A 21539-nucleotide genomic window follows, 5' to 3' on the forward strand; every position below is an offset into this window, starting at 1 on the left:
TGGAGAAAAGGGAACCCTCTTACACTGTTGGTGGGAATGCAAATTAGTACAGCCACTATGGAAAACAGTGTGGAGATTTCTTAAAAAGCTGGAAATAGAACTGCCATATGACCCAGCAATCCCACTTCTAGGCATACACACCGAGGAAACCAGATCTGAAAGAGACATGTGCACCCCAATGTTCATCGCAGCACTGTTTATAATAGCCAGGACATGGAAACAACCTAGATGCCCATCAGCAGACGAATGGATGAGGAAGCTGTGGTACATATACACCATGAAATATTACTCAGCCATTAAAAAGAATTCATTTGAATCAGTTCTAATGAGATGGATGAAACTGGAGCCCATTATACAGAGCGAAGTAAGCCAGAAAGATAAAGACCATTACAGTATACTAACACATATATATGGAATTTAGAAAGATGGTAACGATAACCCTATATGCAAAACAGAAAAAGAGACTCAGATGTATAGAACAGACTTGTGGACTCTGGGAGAAGGCGAGGGTGGGATGTTTCAAGAGAACAGCATCGAAACATGTATATTATCTAGGGTGAAACAGATCACCAGCCCAGGTTGGGTGCATGAGACAAGTGCTCGGGCCTGGTGCACTGGGAAGACCCAGAGGGATCGGGTGGAGAGGGAGGTGGGAGGGGGGACCGGGATGGGGAATACATGTAAATCCATGGCTAATTCATTTCAATGTATGACAAAAACTACTGCAATGATGTAAAGTAATTAGCCTCCAACTAATAAAAATAAATGGAAAAAAAATAAAATTAAAAAAAAAAAGAAACAACTGATAAATTAGTTAAAAACGTAAAAAAAAAAAAAAAGATTTTATGTGTCTAATGTTAGCCACCCCCTCAACCACACCGTGATTCTGTTTCAGGCTGCATCAACTCAGATTTGGATCACTGAACCGTCAATGGTTTTGTCAAGAAATTCAATAAACGTCAAGAATTTTTGTTAGTATATTTTTTTGATAATGTTTACTGAAGATATGGAGTGGAGGAACATGGTGGGAGGCTTGAGTAGGAATAGGTGTCCTATATTATGTAACATAGAGCCCCCTGGTGGCCTTGACAATAAAAATCTGCCTGCAGTGGGTGAGACCTGGGTTCCATCCCTGGGTTGGGAAGATTCCCTGGAGGAGGAAATGGCAACCCACTCCAGTATTCTTGCCTGAAGAATCCCATAGACAGAGGAGCCTGGCAGGCTACAATCCATGAGAAGAGTCAGACATGATTGAGTAACATACAAACCTTATCATGTAACATAGAGCATGGTAGGACTTGAGAGATGTTTCCATCAAACATCAAAAAAGGACTCAGCATGCTGGAATCTGTCTTGGCTGAGAGATGCATGCACCACTAGGAAGGACCCTCAGTCAGCCTCAGTATGGGTCAATCAAGATGAGAGGCCAGGGACAACCCAGAAACTAACTCTGTTACCATAAAACCTGAGACTGCACGCCATGCGGCAGAGCACTTCTCCTGGGCTGCTTTACCCTCCTGCTCTCTGCCCAGGCACCCCTTCCCAATAAAGTCTTTTGCTTTGCCAGTGAAAAAAAAAAAGAGAAAAAAATGGAATCAGAGTCCATGCACTTATCTATTTGTTAAAAATGGTTCACACAGTTACCTACTAGAAACAGTTCAATGTCATTCTAATATATTCATGGAAATAAGCACCTTACCAAGAACTAACAGCCTTAATTATATCTGCAAAATCTCTTTTGTCTTCTAAAATAATAATCACAAGCATGATATGTCATCATATTCATAGTCCCAATTTTAATTTAATCATACTATGCACTAAATTATGGCATCACCAGCTTGATGGACATGAGTTTGAGCAACTCCAGGAGTTGGTGATGGACAGGGAAGCCTGGCGTGCTGCAGTCCATGGGGTTGCAAAGAGTCGGACATGACTGAGCGACTGAACTGAGCTGATAGTTGAAATGGTATGAGGACATAGCAACATGACATTGAAGAATTAGTCAATTCAATCAGAAAATAATCAAGATTGAAGTTTATGAGTTGACCAGGAAGTTGTATCAAGATTATCAAACACACCAAGAAACTTAATGACTAGGGTGAAAAAAAAATCATACTAGATAACTTACATTAACTGGATTTCTTTCTTGACCTCACCCCTACCAAGACTCAGCTGCTGTTTCTTCGTTCTTGCCTCTGTTTCACTGTGTCCTCTTCCTTCTTTTAAATTTCCCCAGAGGTCTTCAAAATCCTTTGCCCTCTGTTATGCAGAATGATACAGCTTTTTCACTACTCCTACCCCTGGCTTGTTGCTCACGCATCACAGGACCTAGAACATGAGGCCACATTTAACAGATTTCTGATTCTTAGAAAACACTTGAATGAAAATCTTTTACTTGAATGTGTCCTCTGGTGTCTCAAATCTCACTAAAATGTGCAATGCTTGCACCAAGAGGAGTTTTGAGAGCTGAAATATTCTTTACCTGCAAATTTTACATGCATGTTTTCACGTTTGAAGGGGCTTCCCTGATGGCTCAGATAAAAAAAGATCTGCCTGCAATGGAGGAGATCTGGGTTCGATCTCTGGGTCAGGGAGATCCCCTGGAGAAGGGAATGGCAACCCACTCCAGTATTCCACTCCAGAATTCCTGGAGAATTCCAAGGACAGAGGAGCCTGGCAGGCTACAGTCGATGGAGTTGCAAAGAGTCCACAAGACTGAATGGCTAACCCTTTCACTTTCTTTTCACATTTGAACTATATTTAATTGGGGAAAAAAACACTTGGCATTGGATGGTTTGCTGCCAGATTACTGTCTTATCTGTTCATCATCTAATTTAGCAGTAGTAGCTAAGTAGAGGCTCAGTAAACAAATGCTGAATGCTTTTTAAATGAGATTATCACTGTAATAAGAGGTGGCATTATTGGCATCTGCTTTTTTAGTATGCTTGATACAGAAGCTGCAGGAAATACACACTGACTGGGCCGTTGCCTCCAGGGAGTTTCTGGAATCTGTATAGATTAGAAGAACAAAGAAATGAAAAGAAAGCCAAGCCAGATTAATCTATTTACAATTTAAGTGATTACTGACAGGGGCATTTTGAGCTAGCTCTTACTATTGACATGTCTGCTTGCATATTATTTTGTAAGCAATATTTTCTAGCTTTGGAATTTTCATAAACACATAGATTCTGTAGAAAAATAATCTAACTTTTCAGAATCTTTTTTTATATTGCACATGAGGAAATACAGAGAAAGAAAATGTAAAAGAATAAAGAACAGATTTATGGCACAGACAAAAGCTAACAAGTCTCTGTTCATTTCAAATATTCTGAATCTTATTGAATATTATCATACAAGAAAAGACAATTTTTCAAAATAGCAATGGAAGAAACAACGTATTTTTAGGTTCCTGAAATGGTTTTCTATGTTATAGCACTTCTGGCTAGAAATAAATTGTAACTTATATTTTCCTTTTAATTAGTGCCAGTTCTCAAAGAAGAGACATATTTTCTGGTTCCATCAATGTGCCTCATTAATATCTTTTATCTTTGTCATCTCATCCTTTGAGTTGTTGTTGCTGTTCATTCACTTAGTCGTGTCTGACTTTGTGACCCCATTAACTGCAGCACTCCAGGCTTCTCTGCCCTTCACTGTCTCCTGGAGTTTGCTCAAACTCATGTCCATTGAGTTGGTGATACCATCCAATCATTTTATCCTCCATCACTCTTTTCTCCTGCCTCTAGTCTTTCCCAGCATCAGGGTTTTTTCAAATGAGTCAGCTTTTCGCATCAGGTGGCCAAAGTATTGGAGCTTCAGTTCAGTACTTGTCTTTCCAGATATTTAGGGTTAATTTCCTTTAGGGTTGACTGGTTTGATCACAAAGAACTCTTAACAGTCTTCTCCAGCACCAGAATTTGAAAGCATCAATTCTTCCAGTGCTCAGCCTTCTTCACAGTCCAACTCTCACATCCATACACGACTACTGGAAAAACTATAGCTTTGACTAGACAGATCTTTGTTGACAGAGTGATGTCTCTGCTTTTTAATATGCTGTCTAGGTTTGTCATAGCTTTTCTTTCAAGGAGCAAGTGTCTTTTAATTTTGTAGCTGTAGTCACTGTCCACAGTGATTTTGGAATCTAAGAGAATAAATTCTGTCGCTTTTTCTACTTTGTTTCCATCTGTTTGCTATGAAGTGATGAGACCGGATGCTATGATCTTAGTTTTCTGAATGTTGAGTTTTAAGCCAGCTTTTTCACTTTCCTCTTTTAGCCTCATCAAGAAGCCCTTTAGTTTCTCTTCACTTTCTGCCATTAGAGTGATATCATCTGCATATCTGAGGTTGTTGCTATTTCTCCCAGAAATCTTGATTCCAGCTTGTGATCTAGCCCAGCATGTCACATGATGTACTCTGCATATAAATTAAATAAGCAGAATGAGAGTATACAGCCTTGACACACTCCTCTCCCTATTTGGAACCAGTCTATTGTTCCATGTCCAGTTCTAACTGTTGTTTCTTGTCCTGCACACACATTTCTCAGGAGGCAGGTAAGGTGGTCTGGTATTCCCATCTCTTTAGGAGTTTACCACAGTTTGTTGTGATCTACACAGTCAAAGGCTTTAGCGTAGTCAATGAAGCAGAAGTAAATGCTTTTCTGGACCTCCTTCAAATTAACTGGGGCCAACTCTTTGATTCAGGTTAATAGGAATAAGCTATTCAGGGATGAATCCTCTGACTGGTGTGTCTGAAGATTCTATGTCATGTCTTAGATTGCGTTTTGTCATAGCCACTTCACAAATGTGTTATTGTCACACTACCAAAAGACCTCATTTAGGCTACTGAAGAGATGGATTAACGCACCAACTTAATATTTTAGTCACAGTCTTAGTATAAACCATTTCCTTAAATAAGTTTCCAAGACTAGTTATCTACTCTTTGAGCCCAATATCAGTAGCCCTGGTAGCTCAGATGGTAAAGAATCTGCCTGCAATTCAGTAGACCTGGGTTCGATCTCTGGGTCTGGAAGATCCCCTGGAGAAGGGAATGGCAACCCATTCCAGTACTCTTGCTGGAAAATCCCATGGACAGAGGAAACTGGCAGGCTACAGTCTATGGGGTCGCAAAAAGTTGGACACGATTGAGCGGCTAACACTTTGATTTTCATATTTCTGAGCCCAATGTGATCATTTCAGAGAGACAACATTAACACCAGAATTTTCCATGATTAAGTCATGACGGGAGCTTTTTTGTTTCAGCCGATGTTAAATGGCATGAGAGTTAACAGAATACAATATAGATTAAAAGAAAAACATACATATTTTTCTTTCTTTAACATGTGTCTATGACACTGTTTATTGCAGCTCCATCTCCCATTCCTCCTTAAGAGGTTTAGTCATCATGCTTTTTCTTAGCATAGACAGGAACTGAAAATCTGAACCTAAAATATTTTTAAGGACAGATTGACAGGAACTGGATTTAGTATTAGGAGACATTGTTAGTTTGGGATAATATGTTCCTTGAAAAAGTCCATGTAGCCTCAGATTTCTGTAAGAATTCATTTTATACATTCAAGGTACATAAAGCAAACATAAAAAAATCTTATTTTTTCTTTACCTTGTCTTTCTTGTTACTATAGTAGTTAAAAAAAAATGACAGTAGCCTCCATTAATCACTTAACCTATTGATGTAACCATAGTGGTATCATTGATTTCCAGTTTTCAGGAAAACCATTCCTGATCTATTCATTTATTTTTGTGTATACTCCAGAGAGGTGAATGAGCCCACTGATGTAGTGGTGCACCAGCTGGTAAATATTTAATGTTTATCACTGAAATTATGTCAGGTTTGAATATTGACAGTCACAGGCATGCATGGTCTGGTATGGCCTGTGATACATAACACATGTCCAGTGGGCTGCAGTTCATTTCATCTTTGTAGCTTGACTTCCTTGCCATGTTGTAGTTTTGCAACATTATTTTCCAGATAGCTGTCCTGCAGTCCAGATTTGAATTTCAGTTAATCTTGATGCCTTTTGATGGAAGGATTATGTAAAGGACACTTGGTCTTTACTCTTTTGCACTATTTGAATATTATTAAAACATTAACATCCTCAAGTGTACTTGAGAATTATTGACCTTTATAATTGTCATAATAGCTGTGCCTTCTCGTGCTGTGTCTTACTCAAGATAATTTGCTGCACCAAGAGGAAGATTCTGCTTTCAGATTTTCACCATGGCAAGAAACATTTTGCTATGAGTCACTAAGGTCATACACATATAAGTGTTTAAATCTTGGCTTTTATTTTGAGATCCTTGGAGGTCTGCCCAGACTCAGTCTTTGAAGCCATTGTTATCTTCTCAGTCACCATATACCTTTTGGCTCCTTCAGTTCAGTTCAGTTCAGTCGCTCAGTTGTGTCTGACTGTTTGCAACCCTGTTCATCACCAACTCCTAGAGTTTACTCAAATTCACGTCCATTAAGTTGGTGATGCCATCCAACTATCTTATCATCTTATCTTCTCCTCCTGCTCCCAATCCCTCCCACCATCAGGGTCTTTCCAAATGAGTCAGTTTCTTCACATCAGGTGGCCAAAGAATTGGAGTTTCAGCTTCAGCATCAGTCCTTCTAATGGTCATTCAGGACTGATTTCCTTTAGGAAGGACTTGTTGGATCTCCTTGCAGTCCAAGGGACTCTCAAGAGTCTTCTCCAACACCACAGTCCAAAAGCATCAATTTTTCAGCACTCAAGCTTTCTTCACAGTCCAACTCTCACATCCATACATGACCACTGGAAAAACCATAGCTTTGACTAGACGGACCTTTGTCGGCAAAGTAATTTCTCTGCTTTTTAATATGCTGTCTGCTGCTGCTGCTAAGTCACATCAGTCATGTCCGACTCTGTGTGACCCCGTGGACGGCAGCCCACCAGGCTCCCCCGTCCCTGGGATTCTCCAGGCAAGAACACTGGAGGGGGTTGCCATTTCCTTCTCCAATGCATGAAAGTGAAAAGTGAAAGTGAAGTCGCTCAGTCGTGTCTGACTCTTAGTGACCCCATGGTTTGCAGCCTACCAGGCTCCATCCATGGGATTTTCCTGGCAAGAGTACTGGAGTGGGGTGCCATTGCCTTCTCTGTAATATGCTGTCCAGGTTGGTCATAACTTTTCAGCAGTCACCATCTGCAGTGATTTTGGAGCCCCCAAAAATAAAGTCTGTCACTGTTTCCCCATCTATTTGCCATGAAGTAATGGACCAGATGCTATGATCTTAGTTTTCTGAAAGTTGAGTTTTAAGTAAACTTTTTACTCTCCTCTTTCACTTTCATCAAGAGGTTCTTTAGTTCTTCAAGGGAGCATGAATACCTAGAAGCAGTGGAGACAGTTCTTCTGAAAACTCATGTCCTGTTGGACTGGTTCTGGTCTGCTAGAATTCTAACTTCAAGATCAAGGCTTTTTGTCCCTTGTGTTGATTGCTGTCTTTTACTCTTGGCTTTGGCACTAGGCTTCTGTCTCTTGGACTTCTGAGCCTCATTTTTTTTCCCAGTGGTTCATCATCAGGTATCCACTTGACTCTGAGTATTCACAACTCTACACTTCCCATTCCAACCTAGGGAATCCAATCCTGAGCAAAACCAAATCATAAAACCAGATTTAATCATAAACCTGGTTGAGTTGGATAAGCAGTCTGTTTAAGAGGAAAAAAATCATACACTGTTTGACTGTTTCTATGTTCTTTACAGCAAAATAGTTATAAGACCCCTCCTTTTTGTTTAGGGGGTCCTGATGTTCTGTGCTATCATAGCAGTGTTTATACTTCCATTTTAAAATTGTGAATTAATATTAACTACAGCTAATCAGGCTTCCCAGGTGGTGCTAGTGGTAAAGAACCACCTGCCATTGCGGGTAACAAAGGAGACTTGGGTTCAATCCCTAGGTCAGGAAGATACCCTGGAGGAGGGCATGGCAACCCACTCCAGTATCCTTGTCTGGAAAATCCCACAGACAGAGGAGCCTGGTAGGCTGTGGCTCATGGGGTCACAAGAGTCAGACACAACTGAAGAGACTCATACAAACGCATGCACAGCATATTCATTAAAAATTACACATTCCACTGGCTTCTCTACAAAATTAATTTTATTATTTCTTTCATCTTTGGGGGAAATCCATGAGAGTCTAAGAGAAATAGGGTCACTAAACAAACTTTTGGCTCATTATACTTGTGAAATGGATAGAAAATTGGAAACAGTATAATAATTCTACCTATTTAATTTAGTGTTTAGTTTATCAAACACTAAAAAAGAAGAATGGCTTTTTCCATAGTTTTAATCAGGTATTATTAAATACTCTAGAAGAATGCTTTGTTAAAAAAGGAAGGGCCTAGAAGCAGATTGCCTAAGCTTTAAACTTGGCCTATAGGATCTTGGACAAGTCACTTAATTTGTCCTTAGTTTCCTCATCTGCAAATGACAACATTTAGAAGATCTGGAGGATGATGCAATAAAGTGAGATAATGCTTGGAGTATTTATCAAGGGTCTTGTTCATTATAAGAACTACATTAATGTTATTATGATATATATTTTAGACCAGACACCTTTCATCTAAAAGTAACAGAGATTTAACTCAAATGAGCTTAAATATTAAGGAAATTTATTTTCTCATATAACAGGAAGATCACTGGTAGGACACTGATTACTGCTCTTAAGGGGTGGCTGAGTCCATAGCTCTGTGACGCTATAGTGATTCATATTCTTTCCACCTGTGATCTGCAACTCTTAAGAGTTGGCTTCAGGCACAGACAGTAGCATGGTCTTAGTAGTCTCCTTAAAAAAATCCCATGGAACAAGGGAAGCTATTCCATCTAGCAGCTGTCTTTAAGCAAGGGGACTTTCCTTTGATCTCAGTTGAAGTATAAGCCTCTTACTGAACCAGTCACTAACAAAGGAAATGAGAGTTCCCTTAGACTAATTAAGTACAACTTTCGGATCTAAAGATGCAGTCAGTTTTCTTTTGGGGAAGAGGTGCCTTTTCCAAGATTGTGTGAACAATCTCAGTGACATGAGAACTTCTTCAGAGATTGGTGTTAAAAGTATTAAGGAGTAGTCTGTCTTCTTGGAAAATGTGACATATTGACATCACAAAGGGAAAAGCAGCAAGAATTACGTCTTCCTGACTAATCCTTAGGATGATTTCCAAAATCCCCATTTTTGTAGACTAAAGAAGTTCAATATGGGATTTTGATATTTGTCATATTTAAAACAGGTTAATTATTAGAATGCTGTTTCTTCATGATCAGTTTTTCAATTACATAATTCCAATATGATTTGCCTGAACCTTCCACGTTCTTTTGATCTGATCCTTATTGTACCCATGTAATAAGGCAGAGCCAATATAAATGTCTTTATTTCACAGATGTAACCACAGGTAGAGAGGTAAAGTGATGGTACTAACATCCTCCTGACACAGACCCTCGGGCTTTTCATTATATCATGTGCTATGTGTCTCCCATTTTCCTTGATGTCCTATCTCTTTAACTTGAGGATATGCTTTTTGAGGTAAGAGACACAGTGAAATAAAATTCATATTTTAAGGGAAGACAAGAAAAATTTAAACCTAGAAATTTTTTCTGCCCACTTGTGCCTCCTCCCTCCCTGCTAGTGTGCACTGTCCAGCTGCCTTATGTGGTAGCCAGACCACCCTGTGGCAGAAATACCTGCTTAGCTGTAAAGGTCATTTTTCTTCTCCTGGCCCCAGAAGATGCTAGATTTTAGAAGATAGCATTCCTTTCTCAGTCCTCCAAGGGGTTACGATGACCCATCACACATGTTGTACATGCACATATCTTTGGTGAGCTTTATATACAAAGCCGATAATTTCCCTTAAGTAATTTCCCTAAGTAATTGCCTTAGCTTAAATATTCACCTCTGACCCTATTATTTTTTTCTCAGTTTTCACATTTAACTTTTTTTATTTGGAGGATAATTGCTTTACAGTGTTGTGTCTATTTCTGCCACACAACATTGTGAATCAGTCATATATGCGTGTCATTATGTATATATATGTATGTATGTATAAATGAGCCTCCTTCCCACCCCTCACCCCATCCTGTCCTTCAGAGTTATCACAGGGTGCCAGGCTGGGCCCCCTGTGTTATTCAGCAGCTTCCCTCTGGCTGTTTATTTTATGCATGGTCGTGTATATATGTCAAGGCTACTTTCTCAGGTTGTCCTCACTCTCTGCTTCCCTTGCTGCATCCACAAGCCTGTTCTCCACATCTGTGTCTCCTCTTCTGACCCCATTAATGTTACTAGCTTGATTACTTGTATTCCACCTATTTTACAAGACTATTGTTTCTTGCATTACCTAATTTGTGACTGAATCTCTGATTAAAAAAAAAAGATAATTAGGTGATTTGAAATATTGACCAAATATTCAGTTCTATAAGATCAATGATTGTGATTGTGTGTGATAGATCAATAATTGTAGATATGGAGAGAAGCAGCAAGGGGGAACCATTTCTTGGACCATGGCAGGCAGGTAAGACAAGCGGCCCAGCGAGTTTTGGTTACTGTTAACAGGAAGAGCACATTCAGTGGCCCACCAGCAAAATCCTTGCTTGATCTAGGGATGTACATTCCTAGCACCTTGGGACAAATTGATCGTGAGATAACCCCCAAACCTTCACTGAAATTAATACTGAAAGTGAGGGGTTTGTCAAATAAAGAATGCTGCCCATCATTCAGTTCTCTAAGAATCAAAGCCATTAGCTACTGCTGTCCCTGACCTCCAATACACCCTGAAAGGAATTCAGGGCAAAGATTATGATGAGGCACTTTGCACTCTGGGAAAACTGACAGAACTGGCCCTTAAAGAGTTAGAAATTTCCAGGAGAAAAATTTCTATGAACCTGGATTCTTACATCTTCCCATACTTAGAAAAGCACTAAAATCATAAACCAAGGTATCTGCTACTTGTGACTATCAGTAAACTTCTGCCAGGCTGTGTGCTTGACTGCATATACCTGCCTTGCCAGAACCACATAGAATCTGGACTTCCCCCTTACCTCTTTGCAACAGTCCTCAGAGCTTTCTGAGAGACTAACTTCCAGATTATAATCCTCAGGTGAGCACAAATAAAATTCTCTATATCTTTCTTAGACTGACTATTAATTTTTTGTAGACAGATGTATCTTCTATGTATTCTAATGCCTAGTATTTTAGGGTTCAGAAAATGTTTACTGATTATAAATACTCTGCTGAAACAGAAAAGATTAAAAATCTTGAGTTTGAGTCTTTCCTTGACAGTGATGTACCTCTGGACAAGGCAATCAATCTTTGTGTGGGTCAGTCTTCAAGGGCATTTATTTACATTCAAGTAAACCCATTCTCCTATAAAATGGAAAAGGCAGTTTGGTACTTAACTTCCTCTTCTTGACTTTTTTGTGATCCTCCATAGTATGTCTCACAAATTAGACTGTATTTTAAAAACATGAAGTAATTAACATATCTGAAAACCTAAAGATCATAAAGTAAGTCAAGTACAGAAGTAAACAAAGCCAAAATCCAATCTGGCCAAAAGAAGCTAAAAAGAAAAACAAACCAGTTCAGCAGAAGCAAATGGAATTATCAGCTTCCAAGCCTGGCTTTTCCAGCAGAGATGAGCACAACCAATTGGAAATAGATTAATTACCTAATCTATATAGTTCAGAATAAAATAACAGCAATAGCATCAACTAAATCTAATTGAGTAGTTTAAGATATCTGAGACCAAACACTTTTGGTCATAAATAAATTGACTTTCATTAAATTATGTTATTTTAATCTAAGGATAATTTTCTAAATGAATTATATTGTACAGTATTCATCCACAAAAGGCCCAAGGCCCAAAAACTACAACCTAAACCCAGATGGATAAAGAAGTGGCATTGGATCAACATTTACCTGTTTAGAGTCATTTGAAAAATATGCTATTTTTTTTCTATTTTCATCTTGAACTCATTCCCAAATTGTTTTGATTTTATCAATGCACTGAATTATAACTAAAGTCAACAAGGTCATCTACATGGACAGTTGCTGCAAAGGTTTTCATAGGTAATAAATAGCTTTATTCCATGGTGCATGGCCTGCATACATTCACAGGAAGAAAAATACTGACATAAAAAATATATTGGCATTTAATCAGAATATGACACTTAGAAGTAATGTGTAATAAAAATGTAAGAATAAAAATGCTTCTTTTCAACTCTGAAAATAGACCATTATTTGTATTATAACATATACTTTTATGAATGCTATTTGTACACCCAAGCAAAGATTAGAGTATCTTTTGGTGAATGAAAGAGAGAAGTTTAAGGGCCAAAAAAGGGGACCATTTTGGCTGTTGCATTGGTGCCTTTGCTTCTGAATGAAAAAAATCATTTTTTAAGAAGATTTCTTTTTTTGGATGTAGACCATTTTTGAAGTCTTTTGTGAATTTGTTACAATATTGTTTCTGTTATATGTTTTAGTTTTTGGCCTAGAGATAAAACCCAAAGTGGGCTATTGCTATTGTGGTAAATGTTACATTATTCAACAGATGGGTATCAAATTCATGGATTATCTGGTTCCTTTATTTCCTCTCTTTATTTAAACCTGCCTTCATTTTAGTCACTCCACCAGGGAAAATATAAATTAAAGATGAACAAAGAGTGAACTAACAGTGATGGCTAAATGAAATTATATTGCTTGAAATACATTTTAGTCACCCATTCTGCCCTTGTCTCCTCATTTGTTATGACCACTTTCAATCCTGATTGTCACTAAATTTTAATGACATGCTGAATTTCTCCTTTAGCCTCTCAGCTGTTTTGGGTGAGTAAGGTGTGGCAAATCCATTTTAATTGACAGTGGTTCTATCCCAATTAATTGTAAACAACTCTGACAAGTTACTTTGCAGCCAGAATGTTTTCAAAAAATATTTCTTCCCTCTGCGCTGTGCTATTGCCCAGTCATGTCTGACTCTGTGACCCCATGGACTATAGTCCACCCGGCTCCTCTATCCATGGGGCTTCCAGGCAGGAATACTGGAGAGGGTTGCCATTTCCTACTCTAGGGGATCTTCCCAACCCAGAAATTAAACCTGTGTCTCCAGGGTCTCCTGCATTGGCAGGTGGATTCTTTGGATTCTTTACCACTGAACCACCTGGGAAGCCTGACTAAATTTGAAATAATATTTAAGGTAAAGAAAAAAGGTATTTGAAAGTCTTGATACCACTGCTGATTCCTTTTGGGAAACATATTAGCTGTAGTTTCAGCAACATTCTCTATTATTAATCTTATTGCTGAATTATTAAAGTATTTCTCAGGAAATGGATTAATTCATGAAATCTGACAAGATCTCTTGACTTTATATGGTGGATAGATCTGTAAGGACTAGGGGGTTACCTAGTAATGCAAATCTTCTGTAAATACTGCTCTGAGCTGTTAAAACCTGGAAATGTCCCCAGGGTAGGCAGAAAGAGGGGTGGACTCTTACAGGAGGGAGGATGTGACGAGCTGTTTGTTTGTGATGGCTTGAACGTGTTCAGGCTGCAATCAGAAGAATGGGCTAGGACTAAATGACTTTAGAGCTTTCTTCTAGACCAAGCAGCATTTCCTATAATTAACTACACTTGCTGTTCAGAAATTTCGATCTCTATATGTAGACCCCTGTATGTCCCATTGTTTATCTTCATTTTTAAATTAAAAAAAAATTACTGTTTAACTTGGCTGTGCTGGGGTTTTGCGGCTACACCTGGACTTTCTCTAGTTGCAGCGAGCGGAGGCTGCTCTCTAGCTGTGGTGTGCAGGTTTCTTTTCCAGTGGCTTCTCTCGTTTCAGTGCGTGGGCTCTAAGGATTGCCGGCTTCGGTAGTTGCAGGACGTGGGTTTAGCTGCCCCGCAGCATGTGGGATCTTCTTGGACCAGGGTTGGAACCCATGTCCCCTCCGTTGGCAGGTGGATTCTTTACCACTGGGCCACTGGGGAAGTCTGCCCCATTGTTTATTTTCATATGTAACCCAGATAGGAAATAAAGCCTCTCAAGCTCCTGAGAACCAAATATTATATTCTAAGACCCCTGCTAAAATCATCGTTTTGAGAGTCTAGGGCTTGCCTCATTATTTCTGTTAATTTAAAGAATTTTCAAAAAAAAAAAAAAGAATTTTCACTCACATAGTGAAAAACCTCTGTATTTCTGCCTCTCCTTTATCCCATGTCAACCGTAGAGTTCAAAATTACTTTCCTGCCTTTTTCAAAGTCATTTTTGCCTTTCTGCCATCAAACCTACATACCTAAACTCCAAGAGAATTATCTCTTAGGGTAACTGATCACTTTGGCAAGACAGCAGTTTATTACACATATGCTGTATTTTATTACAATAACTCTCCTTCCTCAAATATCAGCTGCAAAAGATTTCTTCCTCTTTCCTTTTACAACCTCTCATCCTTTAAAATTATCTTTAAAACATCGCTCCATAGATAGCAATGCATCTGGAATCATTTAGAGGTAGCCTGCTTTGGTTTATTCCAGAGTTTCCAGTTATACAGGCTATAGTCCGGGAAAAGGCCAAAAGAAAATTCCAGCACAGGGCTGTTGACCATCCCTACTATTTCTGCCATGTCTCTGTTAGGGACAAAGATGAACCTTTAGCTAAAAGGTAGCATCTAGACAAGTTAGAAATATAGGTGTCCTAAACATATTTCTATTTCAATTTTTTTCCTCTGCACTTACAATCAAATCCTCATTAAGCCTATGGGACCACCTGGCACTGCTACTTTGAATTATAAATTCAGTACAGATAATGCATCCAGCTGGGAATACTTAAGAAAACACAAATCCTTTTTAAAGTTTTTAATAAAAATAGGTTTTAAAACTTAAATGAAGATCTGTGCAAGATTTGGATTTAATTGGTTGCTGTTCTAAATTAGAAGAAATGATAGTTGAATATTTTCTTATAACTTAAATGCTATTGAATGTCTTCTTATTGTTTTTCTAGCAACAGCTGAGGGTAGCATTTTTTTTTCTGGACATATTTGAGAGTTTGCAAAGCTTTGCTTACAATAGGGGCTTAAACAATTATAGGTTTAAACTCAGTTCGTAGGACTCTGAAGCAATTATGTATTTAAATCTATAGAGTGAAGCTCTGGTGTATGCTTCAGCAATGTGGCAAATCTATAAATATATCTTTCTTTTTATTGAGCTTGCATTTACCAGCATGATGCACTCCATTTTTTTCCTTGGAAGATATGTTTTCTTCCATACAACAGAATATGTTGTATTCTGAGGTGTGTTTAAATTTCCTTTAATTTTACTCCATTTAATCCAAGGATTAACTTTATTATCTCTTCTTTCTTTTTTCTTCCCTAAGAGCTGAAACATTTTCATGATGTCTAAATCCTACAGCACTGAATTGAATATAAATAGAATTCCAAACAAGCAAATGCATAATCTATCATCCCTTTCTGGGGCTGCCAAATATCAAAAGAAAGTTTATTCTTTGCTTTCAGGGTTTTTACATATACATATTATTTTCACTTAGGCATCTAAAACACTTTATTAGGTTTTAGTGTTTTCTGAGGCACTTCTATTTTTATATAAACTGATAAGTGGAGTAAGTAGAATATTTCTTCTTATAGTTCTGCAATTGAACTATTTTAAAGACATATGCTTCTTTCTGAGGAGAAACATTGTGTAAAGGTGCTTGATTTGGAGTTGCAGGCCCAGTAGCAAATTATTCAATACTAAGTTTCCCTCATAATGAGACCAGTCTCCTCATGTTAGGGAAGAAGAGCTGAGACTCATAGAAGAAAAGTGACTCCTCTAAGTTACTGGCGAAGTTCAGTGCTCTTCCCAGCACAACCTGATGCCTCTTGTCCAGAAAGCTTTCCACATTCACTGTGCTCCTACTGCATGCCAAGACTGTATAGGAGACATTTTGTTAAATTGAATTTTTTCAGCCTTATTGAGATATAATTGACATATAACATCATGTCCATTCAAGGTGTACAACAGTATGATGATTTGATACAGGTGTATATTGCAAAATGGTACCACACTAAGGTTAATTAACACGTCCATCACCTCATATATTACAATATTTTTTGGTGTATGGCAAGAACATTTAAGATCTACTCTCTTTGCAACTTTCAAGTTTGTAAAAACAGTGTTGTTAACTATAGTCAACATGGTAAAGAGTAGATCCCTCTTTACTCATCTCACAATTGGAAATTTGTACCCTTTGACCAACATCTTCTCATTCCTCCCACCCTCAGCCTCTGGAAACACTATTTTACTCTCTGTTTCTATGAGTTTGGCTTTTTTTTTTTTTTTTAAATTTAACATATAAATGGAATCACAAAGCATTCATACAGTATTTTTTTTTTTCATACAGTATTTGTTTTTATCTGACATGTTTCGCTTAGCACCATGTCCTCAAGGTCCAGCCATGTTGTTACAAGTCGTTATTGTTTTAGTTGCTAAGTTGTGTCCAACTCTTCGGTGATCTCATGGACTGTAACTCTCCAGGCTCCTCTGTCCATGGGATTTCCCAGGCAAGAATACTGGAGTGGGTGGCTGTGCCCTGCTCCAGGGGATCTTCCTAACCCAAAGGTCAAAGCTGTGCCTTCTGCGTTGGCAGGCAGTTTCTTTACCACTCCACTGAGCCTATATATATATATATATATATATATATATATAGGTGGAGCCCACTTCACCTAGAAAGCCCATATATATATCTATTTCTTTATCATCCATTGATAGACACTTGATTTGTTTCCATGCCTTGATCATTGTGAACAGTACTGCAATGGATGGACATGGGGTTATGAGAACATAGGTTCTGATAACAGAGAGGCCCAGGTTCAAATCTTATCTCTATTATCTACTGGTTGTTACTTATGGCCAAGTAGCTTTTATGGAATCTCCATAGCGTGTACAGTGACTGGGACATGAGTAGGATGCTGTGGGAGAATGGAAAAGGGGCCCCAGCAAGGCTAGGGGAATGTTGAAGAGGTCACACCTGATCCTCTACAATTGAAAGACTAATACTGAAATTTGTAGTGTAATGTGTTAGATGCAGAAAAATTTTCTTGTTCAAAAAATGTTTTTCTCTACATCAATCGTTACTCTCAGTATCACACTGCTGGAATACCTAAAATTGCCTTGTAATAACTTCTTTCGGATAAACCTTTTCTCTAAAGTACCTCAATAAAATACAAGTATGTCCAAAGAGTGGGGTGACACATTCAGAATATACCCCCTTGCCCTTTTTCCTCTTCCTTGTTACCTGGAGGCAGGTCAGGGATTTGGGAAAGTGAACAGGATAAAAAAGTTGTGGCAAAGAGGCAAGGAGAGATTTGGTGGAAAGCTGAGCTTCAGATATCTGGAAGGGCACTCCTCTGGAGGAGGGAGGTAGTGTGTAGTGGGTGTGAGCAGATATAGGGATAAACTTTGCTGACCGGATTGTTTTACTGAGACCACCCCTAGAAGTGGAGACAAGTTTTCATGACAATAACTTTATAAAACATTGACAGTTGGAAACCTGAGACTATCAAGGAAGCGTTTTCCTTTGTCTATAGTTTTGGCACATATGTTTTATATTAAAGAAAAAAAATGAAGGGAGAGGCAGCATGTATATAAATGTGGAAAATGCAGAAAGTAGCTACAATGAGGAATTACCTTCCATATGAATAATATTTTGTATATTTGTCAAAATCTAAATCCAGGGGTAAATGAGAACTGGAATACAAGGAGAAACCTTTGGGAGAAAGTATCTAACTAACCCCAAAGTTGCAGTTTTCAAGTCATATGTCTTGTGACACTGCTGACTGGGTCTTAGGAAATTCTAGGATTTCCATCAGAACTCCTAGTGTAGCCAAAGGTCCCCTTGGGCCACCATGTTTGACTCAACTGTGCTCTTAGTCCTTGGAAAGCCAAATAGATGAAAGTTTGCTTCATTTCTGGCATCCTAGCATTTACACTTTGAGCAAACTAGATTCCTATCATATCTTATCAACCATAACAAATCAGTGGTATGAGCAAAGCATGTTTTGGAGTCATTGTTAATATTTGATTTCTTTTTCAAATAGAGGTGTGCATAAGCCATGCATCGATAGAGCGAAATAATATCCTTATGTGCTTTACATGTTGAAATTCTATCAGATGTCTGGAGTCAAATGTACAGGAATAAAAGTTGATTAGCAAACTTGTTAGTTTTATATAAAAACAGTGACAAAAACTTTTTTTTTCCATTTATTTTTATTAGTTGGAGGCTAATTACCTTACAACATTGCAGTGGTTTTTGTCATACATTGAAATGAATTAGCCATGGATTTACATGTATTCCCCATCCCAGTCCCCCCTCCCACCTCCCTCTCCACCCGATCCCTCTGGGTCTTCCCAGTGCACCAGGCCCGAGCACTTGTCTCATGCATCCAACCTGGGCTGGTGATCTGTTTCACCCTTGATAATATACATGTTTCGATTGCTGTTCTCTTGAAACATCCCACCCTCGCCTTCTCCCGCAGAGTCCACAAGTCTGTTCTATACATCTGAGTCTCTTTTCTGTTTTGCATATAGGGTTATCGTTACCATCTTTCTAAATTCCATATATATGTGTTAGTATACTGTAATGGTCTTTATCTTTCTGGCTTACTTCACTCTGTATAATGGGCTCCAGTTTCATCCATCTCATTAGAACTGATTCAAATGAATTCTTTCCATATATATGTGTTAGTATACTATAATGGTCTTTATCTTTCTGGCTTACTTCACTCTGTATAATGGGCTCCAGTTTCATCCATCTCATTAGAACTGATTCAAATGAATTCTTTTTAATGGCTGAGTAATATTCCATGGTGTATATGTACCACATCTTCCTTATCCATTCGTCTGCTGATGGGCATCTAGATTGCTTCCATGTCCTGGCTATTATAAACAGTGCTGCGATGAACATTGGGGTGCACGTGTCTCTTTCAGATCTGGTTTCCTCGGTGTGTATGCCTAGAAGTGGGATTGCTGGGTCATATGGCAGTTCTATTTCCAGCTTTTTAAGAAATCTCCACACTCTTTTCCATAGTGGCTGTACTAATTTGCATTCCCACCAACAGTGTAAGAGGGTTCCCTTTTCTCCACACCCTCTCCAGCATTTATTGCTTGTAGTGACAAAAACTTTTAAATAGTGAGTAGGGAAACAGATTGGCAGTTACTAAAATATTACAAGTATCTTAACTTGGTAAACTTTTGGAAGAATAGTACATATTCTTGAAAACTTTTATATATATATATATATAGTTGCACAAGTTTAAATAATGCAAGAGAAAATAAAAGGGAGTAGATAATACAATTTTAAACATTGTAGAATCATTTGGGTATTAGCATTCATAAATGTAAATAAAATGACATTAAAAATTGCATTTAATTATTATTTATTTTCATTTAAGGCTCAGGTCTTTCACACAAAAAAATGTCTTTCTCACATTTGTGAGGAAAATTAAAAGTAGATCAACTGTGCCACCCGAAGATTTTCAAAGCAAGAAAATCTTCAAAATTACATACAACATCCATGAAACCCCTCTCTGATGCAGATATCATGAAGGCTCTAAAGAACATGAACAAGCAATTATTAGGCATTGTTAGGCTGAGTAGTTATGACGATAAGTAAACATTCTCATGGAAATTAATTAGCTGCAAGTTTATTGATGCTGTAAGTGATGTTGAAATATGCATTTGGCTATTCAGCTTTCTGAAGGCCAAGGGTGAAGCTGACTGGCAATTTCAGGGATGTCTGTGAATGAAGTTAACAGCTTTGCTTCTCCCAATCTGCAGAAATAAGTGCTGCTGCAGACACAAAAGTTTCTCCAGAATTAATAGCAAATGAGTTACATGATGAATATGTGTACTGGAGGTAAAGACTCAACACACTTTGGAGAAGGTGGTATTGTTTTATTTTACATTGCTGCCAGAAAGGAATCACACAGGTAAAAATCAGAATCTTAAGTTACACAACTGTGATTGACCATATTCCAAACATAAAAATAAATATATTCTCAAGGTTTTTCTCCTTTGCTAGTTCTAGTGACTAGAAATCAAGTTATCAAAACCTAACCAGGCAATATGTTGGAGATTGTTGCTTTTAGTTTCACTGAATCACTTGCTTAAACTGCTCAAGAAAACTCTAAAGTTTCAGATTCCCTGCTGTTCTGGAATGCTGTAATTCCAGGAATGAAATAGAAACAGAGCTAAGTAGTAGTGATTGGGGTATCTTATACATTATTTTCAATAATAATCTAGTGGCTCACTCAGTAAAGAATCCACCTGCAATGCAGGAGACTGCCTGCAATGCAGGAGACCTGGGTCAAGAAGATCCCCTGGAGAAGTAAATGGCAACCCACTCCAGTATTCTTGCCTGAAGAATTCCATAGACAGGGGAGCCTGGTGGGCTACAGTCCATGGGGTCACAAAGAGTTGGACATTTTGTCTATCAGATAAAATCTTCAATGAACCCAGTGGAGGCGAGACAAAAGTATTGTAAGATTTAAGTATTTAAGATGATTTAAAAAGTATTTTTAAAAGTATTAGAAAGTATTTTAAATCATCTTAAACCATGTGAGCCCTTGGTGGTTCAGATGGTAAAGAATCGGCCTGCAATGCAGGAGACATGGGTTTGATCCCTGGGCTGGGAAGATCCCCTGGAGAAGGGAACATCTACCCACTGCAGTATTCTTGCCTAGAGAATCTCCCAGGACAGAGGAGCCTGGCAGGCCACAGTCCATGCTGTCACACAGAGTTGGACATGCCTGAGCGACTAAGCACATAGCACAAACCAGGTGAAGTCATTCATTAATGCACTTATTTATTTATTTTTGTAGCCAAACTTGGAAGCCATGAAGTTCATTTAGGCAGAAAACTTGGAAGGATTGTTTCGGATGTATCTGGCACTCTGGCAAATTGCATCTTCTAAGTGTGGTTACACTAACACGTGTCCCATCGCATATGCGCTTCAGAGAGTATGATACTGACAATAGTTTTGCCCATTAAAACTAGATGTGTGTTTGCAACTGCCTTGACCAACAGAATGTGGCAGAAGTGATGCTGTGTGACTTTCAAGTCTACATTATGATTAGGTAATATGATTCCACTTGCTGTCTTTTTTGTCTCCCTCTCTCTCAGCTTGTTCGCTTTTCAAACACAGCCACCGTATTGTGTGGAAGATCAGGCCCCATCGTGAGGCTGTGCCTGTGGGTTTCCATCCAGCAGCCCAAGTTCAAGTCTCAGCTGACAGCTGGAATCAAATGCCAGTTTGGTGAGTAAACAAGCCTTTGGATGATTCCAGGTGCCAGACTTCAGACTTCTAGCTGTGCCCCAGACATAATGGAGAAGAAACCAGTTCCCCTGGGGTGCCCTGTGTGAATTCTGACCCACAGGAATCATGGGCAATAATAAGTGACTCTTGTGGTTTTCAGCCAGTCCACTCTGGAGTGATTGTTATGCAGCAGCAGATCTCAGTCAGGCAGCAAGGTAATTTTCCCAC

At 38.6% G+C, this 21539-nt stretch overlaps 1 long non-coding RNA gene across 2 annotated transcripts in view; it reads left to right on the top strand.

Moving 5' to 3' along the window:
• The window catches only part of LOC139036249 (uncharacterized), a 45842-nt gene extending 24537 nt beyond the window's left edge, over positions 1-21305 (top strand). For both annotated transcript variants that reach the window (XR_011488954.1, XR_011488955.1), the window contains exon 3: positions 21179-21305. This is a non-coding gene — a long non-coding RNA (uncharacterized lncRNA). The remainder of the gene's footprint in view (positions 1-21178) is intronic.
• The last annotated feature ends 234 nt before the right edge of the window (positions 21306-21539 follow it).

The sequence above is a fragment of the Odocoileus virginianus genome, chromosome 8, assembly GCF_023699985.2.
Source record: "Odocoileus virginianus isolate 20LAN1187 ecotype Illinois chromosome 8, Ovbor_1.2, whole genome shotgun sequence".
NCBI lineage: Eukaryota > Metazoa > Chordata > Mammalia > Artiodactyla > Cervidae > Odocoileus > Odocoileus virginianus.